The sequence below is a fragment of the Phoenix dactylifera genome, chromosome 2 (assembly GCF_051530095.1).
Source record: "Phoenix dactylifera cultivar Ajwa chromosome 2, Ajwa_hap1_PhDact_Kaust_v1.1, whole genome shotgun sequence".
NCBI lineage: Eukaryota > Viridiplantae > Streptophyta > Magnoliopsida > Arecales > Arecaceae > Phoenix > Phoenix dactylifera.
The window spans coordinates 46,345,949-46,360,179 of record NC_143191.1 but is presented as its reverse complement, the minus strand read 5'-3'; positions in this window follow the sequence as shown (position 1 = coordinate 46,360,179).

The window sequence follows — 14,231 nt, the reverse complement described above, 5'->3', positions numbered from 1 at the left end:
ACGCTCGCAGAAGCTTTCGACAACGGCAATCCCCCCTGGTTCAATTGGTATTCCCGAAATGGACCCCAAGCTAAAGGATGACTCCGATGGTCAGCCAGGAAACAAGGTGATCTACTCCACTACGAAGGCGCAATCTCGGAGGTGCAAGAGGTACATCCTACTTGACATCTGCCTTGTTATATTCATCTACCTATCTATTGCCAACAAAATCCCGATTGAGATCGGGACCTCATCCCGGCCAAGGCTGGGTCGCCCCTACAAGTCGATCCAGGAACGAGGTCCCACCGACCTCGTGCACGCTTCCTCTACCGGTGACCCCCATGACAACTCATGCAAACTTTTTTGAATAAGGGCCTGATTCGGCCCCCATACGTTGAGACATCGAGGTCGACCTGTGAAGATGACTTCGATCACGGGCGTGCTGATCGAGATCAAGAGGGCCTAGGTACCCTTTACGGGTTCCGACTCCGCTTGTCGGAACCTTGGCAGAGCTCAAGGGCAATAACCATGAAAGCCCCGATGACAGTTCAACTATTGGCTCATGCTCCCCTTCCGGGAACGGCCCCAACATTTTTTCGGACCTACGCTCCAAAAATCCAAACTCAAAAGCTTGGCCAAATACCCCGATAGCGACCTATGCAAGTCTAACAAGGCCCCTCTCGGAGATCCGAGGCCCGAGCCTGGTGCCTCAGAAATCCAAAAACCAAACCTAGCGACCTATGTGAGCTTCAAGTCCGAGCTCCAAGACTTGGTGAAGTTTCCTAGAATCCAAGTCCAGACCCCCCCCCCCCCTAATTAGCGTAATCAGAACTTGGGCACTTAAACAAGTTAGGGGAAAGAAAAGCAAAACACGGCCAAAAACAGGTTTTCATTGACAAGCAGCCCAAAGGCTAGAATACAAAGTCGAGGGTCGGTAAAACAATAGGTTGAAATACCGGCCTTGCTCACAACAGAAGAAAATAAAAGGAAAAAATAAGCGGGGAATGACAAAAGAGAACCTTTTCATTAGTAAAGTGCCGGAAGTTTAAATACAAAAGTAGAGGTCGGCCGTTCAACAAATTTGAAAACCGACCTCATCTACAATAAAAGGAAGATAAAAGTCTAAGTCCTAAGGGGCGACGGTTGCGTCGGCGTCACCCTCGGGGTCATCTATGGCGATGACCTGAGGGCCTTCGGCGGACACGGGCTCGGGGTCTGCGGCGGGGACCTCGGCGGGCGCCTCGGAAGCATCCTCGGTGACTTCACGAGGGAAAGCCTCCGTCACCGCCGGCGCGGCTGCGTCCGCCTCGGCCTCGGCAGACTCCTCCTCGGGCGCAAGCGCGGCAGGAACGTCGTCGTCGGAGTCGACGCCCAACCTCATCCTCGGACGAATCATTGAGAGATCGAGCTGAGGGCAGAACCGAGCCATCTGCCTCCGAAAGTTGTCGAAGCCACGGAGGAACCCATCCACGGTCTCCTCCTCTAGCATGTCGCGGAATTCGTCCGAGTCCTTGAAGAAGTCCACGGCATGCTCGGCTCGCTCGAGAGCCCTCCTTTTCCGGGCCTCAAGTTGCTCGATCTTTAGGCGCAAGACCCCGCCCTCGTATTTGAGGCCCGCGACCTCGGACTAAGTCTCCGCCAGACGCGCCTCCGAAGCGCGCAGGGCCGACTTGGCCAGGGAATGAGCAGCCCTTTCCTCCTCGAGCTCCTCAACGATGGCCAGTCGCCCAGCCTCTGTCGCTTCCCTCCGCGCCTCAGCCTCAGCCAGCGCGGCCTCCAGCTCGGCGACCCTCTTCTTGGCCGGCTCCAACTGCCGGCTCAATCGCCGAGTCTCATCCTGACATCCCTGGGCGATGAATACCAGGGTGTCGACCTCGTGAATATGCTGCAAAAAATTAAGAAAAAGCAATCGTAAGTAAAGGATATATATACACTAGTCATCGAAGGAAAATTAAGAGAATGGCTTATCCGAACAGTATTGCAGTAAGTACTGTCGACAATTTCTTCCAGCGACAAGTTCTGGAACTCGGCCTGGTCCGCCGGAAGCATGGCGTGCCGAAACACCGCGCGGGCAACGTCGGCGTCATGAAAGGCCGAGCTCCCCTCGACGAGTGGGGACCCCGGCTCGCCCGACTCTCCCCCCGGGCTCCGCGAAGAGCTTGGCCCGCCCGAACTTGGAGCCTCGGGGCCCCTGCTCGGCCCAGGCTCCGAGCGCTGCAGCTGGATGGCCGTCTGCCCCTCCCGCTGGGAGATAGGGGCAGGGCAGGGCGGGGCCGCCAAGTCAGACATCCTCGCGGAGCTCGAGCCCGTGTCCCCGGCGGCCGACGCTCGCCCTCGAACGGCTGCCGAGGTGCCCGCCTCCGGGCCTCTTATCCCGGCAGGGGTAGAAGTGGCGGCCGACCTGAACTTCTTCCGGGGCTAAGGAATAGCCCCGCCGGCCTCGGCCTCTCGCCTCTTCAACCGAGAGAAGAGGGATGTGTTGCTGGTCGGCATGTGAGGAATGTCTGAAACAAAGAAACCCTTTTGAGTGTTAGGCCTACGTTAAAAGAACAAGAGGAAAAAACAGATAAAGCAAAGACGAAACAACACGACTACTCTTACCCTCGGGACACGCCGAACTCAAGCCAACGCTCGCCAAGGCGTCCTCTCTTAGGAGCTCGGTCAGGTTGAACCCCTTCCCGAGGCCCCGCAGGGCGTCAAGGACCCTCAGGTCCCTCGCCGAGGGCTCGGAGAGCCTGTTAAGGGCCTTCAGCCGGGGGTGCCCCCACCTCGGGTCAAATCCCCACGGCATCTCGGACGCAAGAAAGAAAAACTTCCCCTTCCACTCATGAATAGAGGAAGGGGCACCCTGGAAAAGCGACATACCACCCCGAAAGGCGAAGTATAGCCACCCTCCGTCCGCCGGGTTTGTCTTTAGTAAGAAACACCGGCGGAAAACGCTCACCGAAGTCGGGATCACGTGTGCAAGACAAAGGGACAAAAACCCGACTATGGTCCTCCACGAGTTCGGAGCGAGCTGTGCTGGGACGAGTTGGTACTCCACCAGCAAGCTGTTCACGAACTCGTGTAACGGGAACCGTAAGCCGGCCTAGAGCGTCTCGCGATGAATCGCGATCCGACCTGGGGGCAGCCGCATCACCCTATCCTCCGGCCCTGTAGTTTCGAGACGAAACCCGGGCTGGAAGAAGAACCGGGAGCGGATTAACTCCAGCTCCTCCCCCGACAGACTAGATCCAACTTCATCCGGACCAAGACCCATTTTGGAGAAAAACAAATAACTTAAAGACGAAAGAGACGGAAAAAGGAGGAAGAAGGAGACCCCCTAGCTAACACAAGGAAGAAACCTACGGGGGGAGTCGCCGGAAATCGCTCCGAGCGCCGCCGGCGAGATTCTGTTGAGAAAGAAGATGAAGGTAGAAATGGCGAAAAAGAAGGCAACCGAACAAGACTCCTCTTAGGGCTGGTTTGGGGGGTTTATATAGACCCCCCTAACGGCCCAGATCGGCGGGTTCGGTTTCCACCCCCCCTGGTCCGGATTACGCCACATGTCGGCCTCGGAAGCCAAAGTGCCGCATTCATTCCGGACCGATGCCTCGGGCGCAAAACCGAGGCGCCGTCCCATCGGATCTTGCGGCCTCATCATGGACCTGCTATACCGGATCACCTCGAAAGGCGAGCGAGTGCCGCCCCTGCTCCCCTCATTAAAGGAGCCCCGGGACGCGTGGAGCGCCGACATAATTGCAGCCTCCTAAATTTTCGTTCGGCCGATATGAGATTAAATGCGTCCGACCTCGAGTAATTGGCTTAATCCTCGATCTCGGACCACCAGCTCAGCTTTAAATCCCGAGCGGCTGATCTAGCGTCCGACCTCAAGGTGTCCAGTTCAATAAATGTCCTCCGCCCAGATCACACCACGTGTCGCCTCAAAGATCGAGGCAGCGTACTTATTCAAAAAGGACGCCTCGAATACAGAATCAAGACACTGCCCCACCAGGTCCCAAGACTCCATCATAAGCTCACCATACGAGACGACAATGAAGAGTCAAGAGGCGCAACCCCCCGCCTCCCTTCCGTTATAAACGCTTCGGGACGCGTGAGGGCGCCAGCATAGTTCAACTCCCCTCGATCTCAGTTACCATAATAATGACTTCTACTTCCCGCATCCGAGCTCGCAAGCGGCTCGAACTCGGAAGTCGGAGGGTAGTGTTGGGGGAACGCACCCTCCCCCCCGAGTGCATGAAAACTCTGCCATCAGAGAACCGATGACGGCCGACCTCGGGCGGCCGAGCTCGGTGCCCGACCCCGGAACGTCCGACCCGAAGAGCTCCCGGCCTCGGAAGTCCGCCCTCGCCGCCCACCTACCGCGTTTGCATTCTGCCGAAGTCTAGTCAGGGGCCATATCCTGCCACCGCCTCCAGCGTTTAATGCGCATGACCTCTGTAAACCCCCGACTCACTCAACAATTAATGCATGTCTCCGACTCACTCAACAATTAATGCATGTCTCCGACTCACTCAACAATTAATGTGTATCTCCGGCTCACTCAACAATCAATGCGCATGGCTCCTGTTATCTACGGATCCTCAGTCCTCCACGGCAAGTCGGCTCGGCAGTGTTCGATCAGCCGTGACAACTCTCTGATCCCGGCCTCACCTCCGACATCGAAGCATTAATTCACCTGATCGCGCACCGACTCGAGCGACGTGCTAAGTCATACGGCGACCTCGCCCCATCACATCACAGGTAATCCGACCCTCCTATAAAGAGGAACCCCTCCTCCTCAATGGGGGGTTGAACTCAGAAAAAAGGAGGCAGAACGCTTCTTCCCTCTTCCTCTCTCTCCCAAATTTAAGCCCCCACTAACTTAAGCATCGGAGGGCCGGCGCCGGAAACCCCGGCCACCGGCTTCTTGCAGGATCCCCCCTCCACGGAGGACGTCGCTCGCCAAAATTCGCCGAAGCTCCACCTCCTCAGCCGACGGCCGCCCCCGGGTCCAATTTCCAGCAACAATTTCTATTTCCAAGTTGCCTCTGCTTTATTGCTAGACAAATCATCGGATCAAGAAGCTTCAAATCCATGACAATAACTACCAAACAGGGCATGACTTTGATCCTACCAAACCAAAATTTTCCATAAACTTTCATTCTTGTTTTCAAGCTACCTGTGAATCAAGCTAGAATTTTCAATGAGACCAACTCGAATCATTGCAAATTTGGACTCATTAATGCGTCCATTTTCAGCCCCTTCACCATTTTCTGCCACCCATAAAAAAGCAAGAAAAAAAAAGAAAAGAGAGAGAGAAAAAGGATAACAAGAAGAAGAGGATAAAGAAAGAAAAATCTACGTTATTATGTACCAACAGTAGGGCTGATTATGGGCCGGGCCTTAGGCTTAAAATCTATTCATTTTTAATCGGGCTTCAGTTGGGCCTATATATAATTTATTATTTTGCCCAAGCCTGCCTATAGTTAACCATGCTCATTGTACGTATAGGACTTTGAGTTATTTTTAGATGACATTAAATTAATATCCTCTAGGAGTATTGATGGGAGGCAAAATGGATTATCTTATTCTAGCGGGGAGCCACCCAATTTCAGAGTTGAGCAGGCCAGACCTCGATCCTCGGACCCCGCTGAAGGCCGAGCCAACCTTAGACCCCGCCGAAGGAGCCGACCTCGGCCCTATCAACCCTGATCCCGTCGAAGATCCCACGGATCCCCAGAATAAAAGAAATGGTTCCTCCCCAAGGCTTTATATAGCCTACCTCAATGGCTTTGATCGGTTTGCCCAGGCGGCCGAGTGGCCACATCATGCCACGTGGCAGAACCAGAAGCTTCCTTAGCAGATCTTCTTGGATCGTGGTGTTAAAGGCCAGTCATCATGATGGCCGCCTCGGGAGGCGGGGGCATTGTTGATTGACCCCTCGTGTACCATCAGATAACGCCTCGAGAGGAAGCGTGCATGCAACACATTGAAGAGCTTCCTCAATCACTTTCGCTTGGAATGACGTGACGGATCCTCAGAACAAATCTGGAAAGATATCTCCCGTATCCTCCGCCCGCGAGATTGATCTCTGTGATTCACACCACCTCCAGCTAATGGCCAGCTGATCACAAATCGGCCCGAGATTTCAGGTAACGGCCGAGACCCTCATCCTATAAAAAGGGATAGGGAAAGGCCCTCGATAAGTGATAGAAAAACACTCAAAAAAGCTCTCCAAAAACTCTGCCAATCTAGCCATTGGAGGGTCTTCGCTGGAATCCCCGGCCAAGGCTTTGTGCAGGTACCTCGGAGCGCAGGAGGTGGGCTCCCTTTCTCCGTCCCGGCCAGTGTCTTCTCGGCTTCCTCCGGCGCGATCACCCTCGGGCCAAATTTCAACCACAACAAGTATAATGCTAGGTTAAGTTGGTATGCTGAAATTAGACTTGGGTTGATAATTCAGTCATTGATTTATATCCAATAGTAGTTACTAATCAAATAGCAGCAACATATTGTCTAAACATGTCGCTTTGAGGAGACACGGCGTATTAAAGATTAAGTCAGCTTGAACCATGGACACCAAATATATGGGGTTGCAAGTGGGCAAGGTAGAAGATCCAGAATTAAAGACAACTTGAACTTGACATTTTATACCTATTGGTGAAGGATGCGTCTCCACCGAGACCCTAGCCTCACCATATCTTGCAACAATAGACTCGATGTTACCAAACCCAAGCATGCCCAATTAAAGCCTACAAAATTGTCGAGCTATCTCTTTAGAGGGACTACCCAACGCCAAGATGGACCTTTAAACTGGCACCACAAATAGATATTTTATTTTCAGACCCAAAGTTTGTTTGTCCAACCCAAAAGCTTCATTTATAGGCAATCCAGCTGGGCCAAATAAGACAGAGATCGGATCGGATAAGCGATAGATCAAACAATTATTGGTTCGAACTCTATTTATTTATTGAATATATCAAAAATTTAATATTTATTATTTTATTAAATAAATAATCTAGCTCAATATTTATTATTTTAATAAATAAATAATATAGCTTGAGCTGAAATAAATGAAAGGATTTTTTGCGTACATACCCTTCTAAATATTAAAATTTACGTGAATACCCTTCTAAATTTACATTTATACACATATCCTTATCAAATACTTGTTTTATTTGCATACCTATGCCATCTAACGCCGTTAAGAATGTAGAAGTTTAAAATTAAAATAACGAAAAATTCTTATATTTTTGCATAAATATCATTCTAAATATTAAATTTTGCATGAATGCCTTCTAAATATTTCTTTTTGTATATCTACCTAAGGGTATTTCAGTCATTTTAATTTTAAACTGCTAATTTCTTAACGGCGTTATATGGAATGGTCATATATGCAAGAAAGAAAAATAAGAGGGTATATATATAAAACAAGTATTTTATAAGGATATACATGCAATTATCAATTCTGGAAGGGTATTTATGTAAATTTTAATATTTAGTAGGATATGTATGAAAAAAATTCTAAATTAAATGGGTAATATTCTTGAACATGACGCCACAAGCTAGATGGGCGATAATGAGGACACGTTTAGGCCCTTCGATCATTACGGTCCTTTTTTTTTTTTTTTTTTTTTTTGCTTAAAACGGGTTCTTCAAACAACGCGTGTCCGAATACACCCAAGAACATCAAAATACAAAATCTCGCGTAGCGCTGATGGCAGCTCCCGCTCTCCTGACCACAGGGCGTAACCCGAATGGTGTGCTACATATGTAGCTACCCAGTCAGCCGCCCCGTTGGCCTCCCTGTATACATGCTTAGCCTCAAAGGCCACAACATCCCTCACCATCAACCTAATATCCCGGATCAAAGGATGGTCAATGCTCTCCCGCCGAATCCACCCAATGACAGTGGATGAGTCGCCCTCCAAGATGATCGAGCTAGCCCGCAATACCCGCCGCGCATGGCAAAGGCCGGCCCAGGCAGCTCGCAACTCCGCCGCTGGCACTGATATGTCAAATAGCCGGCAACCGCCCGCTGCCAGTACCCTAGAATGAGGGTCACGTATGACAAAGCCGGCACCGCCTCGTGTACCACTGTCTAGTACTGAACCATCAAAATTGACCTTGAGGAAACTCGGGGGTGGGGGCTCCCAGGTGAAGAACACCGTCCGAAGAACTGCCGGAGCAGAGAAAGAACCCCAGGTGTCCCGAGCTATCAAGGTCGTATCTGAATGGCTGGTAGGTCTGGACTCCATCGCCAATACTCGAGCGGACTCCGCAACAAACCTCGGCGACATCCTACGCTCGCCAAAGGTGCGAGCGTTCCGTGCCAACCAAATCTGGTGGGCGGTGCAAATCGCTCGAGTAGCCTCCAGACATGTCCGGGGGCTAGCCAGCCACTGACGAATCATCTGTAGAAACAATCTCCTCTCCCGCCAGACCTCCTCTGGGATCCCCGACCACTGCCATGTCTGCCTCGCCCAAAAGCATGCAAATAGTGCATGGTCAACTGACTCATCCGCACCGCAGGCCCCACACTCCGCAGGGATCCCCAAACCGCGTCGGCTCAGCACAGCTCTCGTCGGAAGGCGGTCCCACATCATCTTCCATAGAAAAAGTGCTGCTCTCGGATGGAGCCTAGACCTCCAAATCCAGGCACCATCCCATCCACTCTCATGCTCGCACTGAATCACCCGGGCCAGATCACCCAGCCCAACACTAGCCCTGCATGAAGTGCTCCAAACCCTGACATCTGGGCCCTCGCATCCTGGTACTGGGAGAGAAAGGATCCTCTCTGCTAGGTGTGCTCCGAACAACTGATGGAGTCTGTCCACGTCCCACTCTCCCCTCCCTGGTACTAAGAGGTCGCACACCCGGAGCCCCACTGCTGCCTCGAAATCCACCGTCGTCGGCCAATATCTCAAGGGAATGGTATCTACCCACGGGTCATCAGTCACCACAATGGTCCGGCCGTCGCCCATCAGCCACCTGGTATGAGCTAACACGGTCGGCAGGTACCTCCCAATCTCACGCCACATGAAAGAAATGCGGCGACCACGCCGTGCCACCTCAGGGCTCCCCCGGCCATATCTAGCTGCCATCACCCGACTCCAAAGCCCATGTGGCTCCAACAAAAAACGAGCTGCATGCCGTGCAATGAGTGTCTCCCGCCGCTTCAGGAGGGACTGAACTCCTAAACCACCCTCACTGGTGGGCCGGCATACCCGCTCCCAGGCCACCAAATGTACCCCATGACCCCCACCATGGGACCCCCAGAGGAAGCTCCGAAGAAGACGTTCAATCTTCGACAGAGTCGTCTTAGGGACCACAGTGTTGGCCATGAGATATACCGGCATGGACCCGAGCACTGATCTGACAAGTGTCAGCCTCCCCATCATGGATAGAGATGATGCCCTCCATCCCTCCAGCCTACTCTCGACCCGCTGCACCAACCCCGAGCACTCCGCCACTCGTAGCCTCCGGCCTATGATGGGAACTCCCAGGTAAACCAGAGTCCCCTCCTGCTCGGGCATCTGCAAAATACTCCTGATCTCCTGTCTGACTCTGCTCTCTGTGCTAGGGCTGAACTGGATGGCTGACTTCGTGAAATTTATTCTCTGACCGGATGCCGCACAGTAATCTGCCAACACTCTGTGAAGTACACGTGCCTCGGAAACCCGCGCCCTGGACAAGAGAAGACAATCGTCAGCAAAAAGTAGGTGAGAGACAGGTCCCGCCCCCGGTGCTGGAACGTAGGTCTCCAGCTCCCGGCTTGCACACGCCCTTTGGAGGGCACGGGACAGTATATCAGAGCAAATGATAAATAAGTAAGGGGATAAGGGACATCCCTGCCGCAGCCCCATAGTAGACTCAAAAAACACCGAAGGTGTGCCGTTGACCAAGATTGAGAACTTTGGCCCCTGGACACACCCTAAGACCCATCCAATCCATCGCCTATGGAAGCCATAAGCCTCCAATGCCCTCCGGAGAAAGCTCCATCTGATCCTGTCATAAGCCCTCTCCATATCCAGTTTGACTGCCATCAAACTACCCCGCTTCGATGCTCGCTGGAGATCCCACATCATCTCCTGAGCCAACAAAACATTGTGGGAAATGTTCCTTCCCGCAATGAAAGCCCCCTGCTCTTGGCTAATGATGCCCGGCAGTAGGGGCTTTATCCTGCCCACCATAATCCTCGCCACAACCTTGTACAAGGTTGTGCACAAACTGATGGGCCTAAAGTGACCCGGCTCTACTGCCTCTCGGCGCTTCGGAATGAGCGTAATGAAGGTGGCTTTCCAATCCTCGGGCATGGCTGCCTGAGTGAAGAAACACTGAACAGCCTCGATCACAGCTCCCCGAATGATACCCCAATATCTACGAAAGAAGAAAGGAGGAAAACCATCCGGGCCTGGAGCTTTGTCCGCTGCCAGCGCCCAGACTGCCTCCTGCACCTCCTCCGCCGACACCGGCCGAACCAGGGTCGTATTCTCATCATGTGCAATACCTACATCAACCCGTGGAAAGTGGTCATCAGCACCAGGGCCTACATCCTCAGTCCATCTGGCGCGGAAAAAGTCAAGTAGAACCTGTCCAACGGCAGGCTCACCCTCCACTCGGCGGCCAGACCCATCACGCAGTGAGTGGATCATACTCCGCTGACGCCGAATAACAGTCGTCCGATGAAAAAACCTGGTGTTGCGGTCACCCTCATTAACCCATTGGACTCGAGACTTCTGTCGCCAGAAAGTCTCATGCTGCCGTAGCAGTGAGTGGTGCGTCGCAAGAAGCCCCCGGAGATGAGTCATGTCGTTCTCCGGGAGAGCACCCCGTAGGTCTTCACTCCTCTGTAGTGCCGTAATCTCCTCCTCCACCCCCTCCAATCTCCGGAAGATATCGCCCACTACCTCGCGATTCCAACGGCGAAGCCGCCGTTTGGTCAGCTCGAGTTTGCGTGAGACTCGCCGCATCGCATCCCCCCGCACCGGAACACGCCACGCATCACGAACTATGTCCCAGGACTGGGGGTACGAAAGCCAAATCTTCTCGAAGCGAAAAGGACTATGGTGACCCGATACCGATGAGGTCGAAATCAGCAAGGGGCAGTGATCTGATGCAATCCGGGGTAAGTGGCTAACTCGGCAGGTTGGGAAGCGAAGGATCCAGTCCGAGGAAGCAAAAGCCCTATCTAGCCGCTCCCAGACCCTAGCACCGCCAGGTTGATTGTTGCACCAGGTGAACCGCGGTCCCGAAAAACCTAAGTCCACCAAGCCATTTAGCTGCACAAAGTCGCGAAACTCCCTCCTGTCAATCCTATCAGTGAAAGGCGCACCACCCCTTTTTTCATCCGCACTTTGGATACAATTAAAATCACCAACCGCCACCGTTGGGATACCCTGGGCTAGCAGGTTGGTAATCTCTCGCCAGAGGGTTCTCCTGACCCTGTAATCCGTGCTCGCATACACACCACACAACACCCAAGGGTCTGCCTCAGGTTCCGATACAACCATCACTACCTGTTGAGAACAGTTGTGGAAGACATCAATCCTCGCCACCCCCCGTCTCCACAGGATCAAGAGGCCACCAGACAGCCCCTGGGACTCGACTGCGTAGGTCTCCCAGTCCCTCCCCAGGCGTCGCCTCAGTCGACCAAGCCCATCACCAGACAAACGTGTCTCGCAGAGATAACAAATCTCAGGGCAGTGGAGCTGTACTAGCCGTTTAAAGGAGGACATGAAGGCCGGCTTGGCCGCCCCCCTGCAATTCCAGGCTAGAATCCTCATGGATCAACAACTGCTCGATCGGCCTCAGGTACCTCCTCCCCCTGGGCCTCGGGAGCTATCTCAAGCTGACGGCCTAAATCCCCCAGCTGCTCAGCCTCACCAGATACCTCGCACATGACTGCCGCCCTGATGAGTCGCACGACAGCTGGGTGGACCCCCTCTGCCGTAGGTAAACCCGTAGGGCAGTCACCACAGGCATCTGCATCCGGGAGACCCTCATGTGGCGCCTCTCCGAGCGGCACCCCTGTCGCCTCATCTCGTGGCGTCAGAGGCTCTACCAGACCTAACTCCAGTGGCATCCCTGGGCTAGCCACGTGCTGCTCGCCCAGAGCTTGGGACAGGGTGCCAAAACGGTAGACACCATCAGGCCCTCTCCCAGGGCCCTCAAGTGAGTCCCAGGGGTCCCGCCCAGAAGAGGTCTGACCCCCAAGCAGGTGGGTCCCCTGCGCTGAGACAGGTCCCCTACCCGGAGACCGATACTGAAAAGGGCCAGCTGGCTCCTCGAGATCCAAGGTCAGATCATCCTGGATCTGCGAGTCCAGAGGGTCCTGCGAAGCCCCAATCCTCAAACTCACAGCTGACTGGGCTCGTGGGCCACCCGCTGATGATCCAGTAGGGTCCCCCCCTGATAGAGCCCGCGGGCCCCGTCCCTGTAGCAGGGGCCGTGTACCAGGCCGACAGACCCCGCGTAGCCCACGGAGAGCCCGCGAGAGAGTGCTGGAGGCAGGCACAGCCCGTGCGCCCAGCTGGGCCCGCGCTCTCCCCGCCCGCCGCGAAGCCAAAGGCCCCCGCCTGCTACCCGCGCGCGATCCGCCAACAGCTCGAAGCATGCCATCGACGCGTGGAACGCCACCATCGGCGCGGGGCGCGCCATCGGCGCGGGGCGCGCCATCGGCGCGGGACACGCCATGGGCCCCGCGCCGGGCTCTAAAAGCCCGGGCTCGGCGGCCCAGCCTAGTCGAATGGGCCAGCGTGCCTGGGCCCCTTGGCGAACCAGGGCCCGCCGGGGCCCTGGCCCGCTTTGCGCAGGCCCGACTCGGCTCACTAGGCCCAGCGACGACCAGGGCCGAGTCGGCCACTCGGTCGACCTCGTCGAGGTCATCGACCGAGTCGACCCAGAGTGGAATCGTCGGGATATCCCGGTGCGAGCCCACCCCCCCACCCACCGGCGATCGTCGCCTGGCGACTTTCGTCGGCTTTTGCCAGCCTTCGGTGTCCACAGGGGACACCGGTAGGGCAACTGGCAATGGCAGTCGGGCGGCGGGCAGCTCAGGCCGCGGGTCAGACACAGACATTTCTGGTCTGCTTACCGGAGAAGGCGACCGGGGCGGGGCAGATCCAGGCACGGGTTGAGTCCCCTTCGGCCGTGGTGGTCGTGGCTCTCGCGGCGGAGGCCTCCGCCGCGTCGCCACCATCCAGGGGCCGAACACTAGCCCTGGGTTCTCCTCCCCTACACCGGGGGGCGTCGAAGCCGACCCGCCACCAGGGTCCACCGCCACAGGTGGCGGATCCTCCACCCCCCCAGAAGCCGTCGGGAATCGGCAGGCCGCCTCCAGGTGGCCCATCCGCCCGCACCGGGAGCAGAGGAGAGGTATATTCTCGAAGACGAAGGGCTGCCACCGCACCTTCGTCTTCCCCTGGATCCGGATTCCAGGTTTTAGGGGCGTGGATGCATCGACTGCAACCTTCACCCGGGCGAACGCCATCGCCCGCCGCTGCTCGGTGACAGCATCCACGGCGATCGGACGGCCGGCCCTGCTTGCTATGTCTAGGATGGTCGCCGGTGTCCAGTATTCCGGTGGCAGGCGGGGAAGACGAAGCCACACCTCCACCGGCAACACCGCCTCCTCCCCTGGCTCGAAATCAGGGACCCAGGGTGTCATAGCAAGGAGTTGCCCCCCCACTACCCAGGGTCCCAAATTTAGAGCTCGCTCTCGGTCCGCCGATGATCGGAACCGTAGAGCCAGGTAGCCGTCCGCAAGAGGGACGGCCACCACATCCTGGAGCTTGGCCCGGGTAGCCACATCCTTGGCTACCCACTCGGCCGGAACTCGGCGTCCCAGGCTGCGTACCACGACAGCCCTGCCTTCCCAGTCCAAGCGAGCCGCCGCAATGGGTTCCTCCCGGAGCGTCACGATCTCCGGGAAGCGGCGGCTCAGCCGCTCAATCTCCGCGGCCGTGGGCCACTGAGTCACCCACGGCCCCGGCCTCGACCAGGCACCAGGGTGCTCCCCCCGACCGCCTTCGGATACACCACCAGAAGTTTGGGGCTTACCTGAGCCTCTCGCCGAGCCGCTCGCTTCCGTCCCCGCCGGCGCCTTCCCCTTCCCCTTCCGATCCATGAGGGGCGTGCTACGAAGTCCGCCTGCAAGAGAGAGGAGGAGTTAGCTGGAAAAGAAAACCGAGGCGAACGCCTGCAAGAGGAGGAGTCCGCCTGCAAGAGGAGGAGTCCGCCTGCAAAGCCGAGGCGAACGCCAGGGTCCGCGC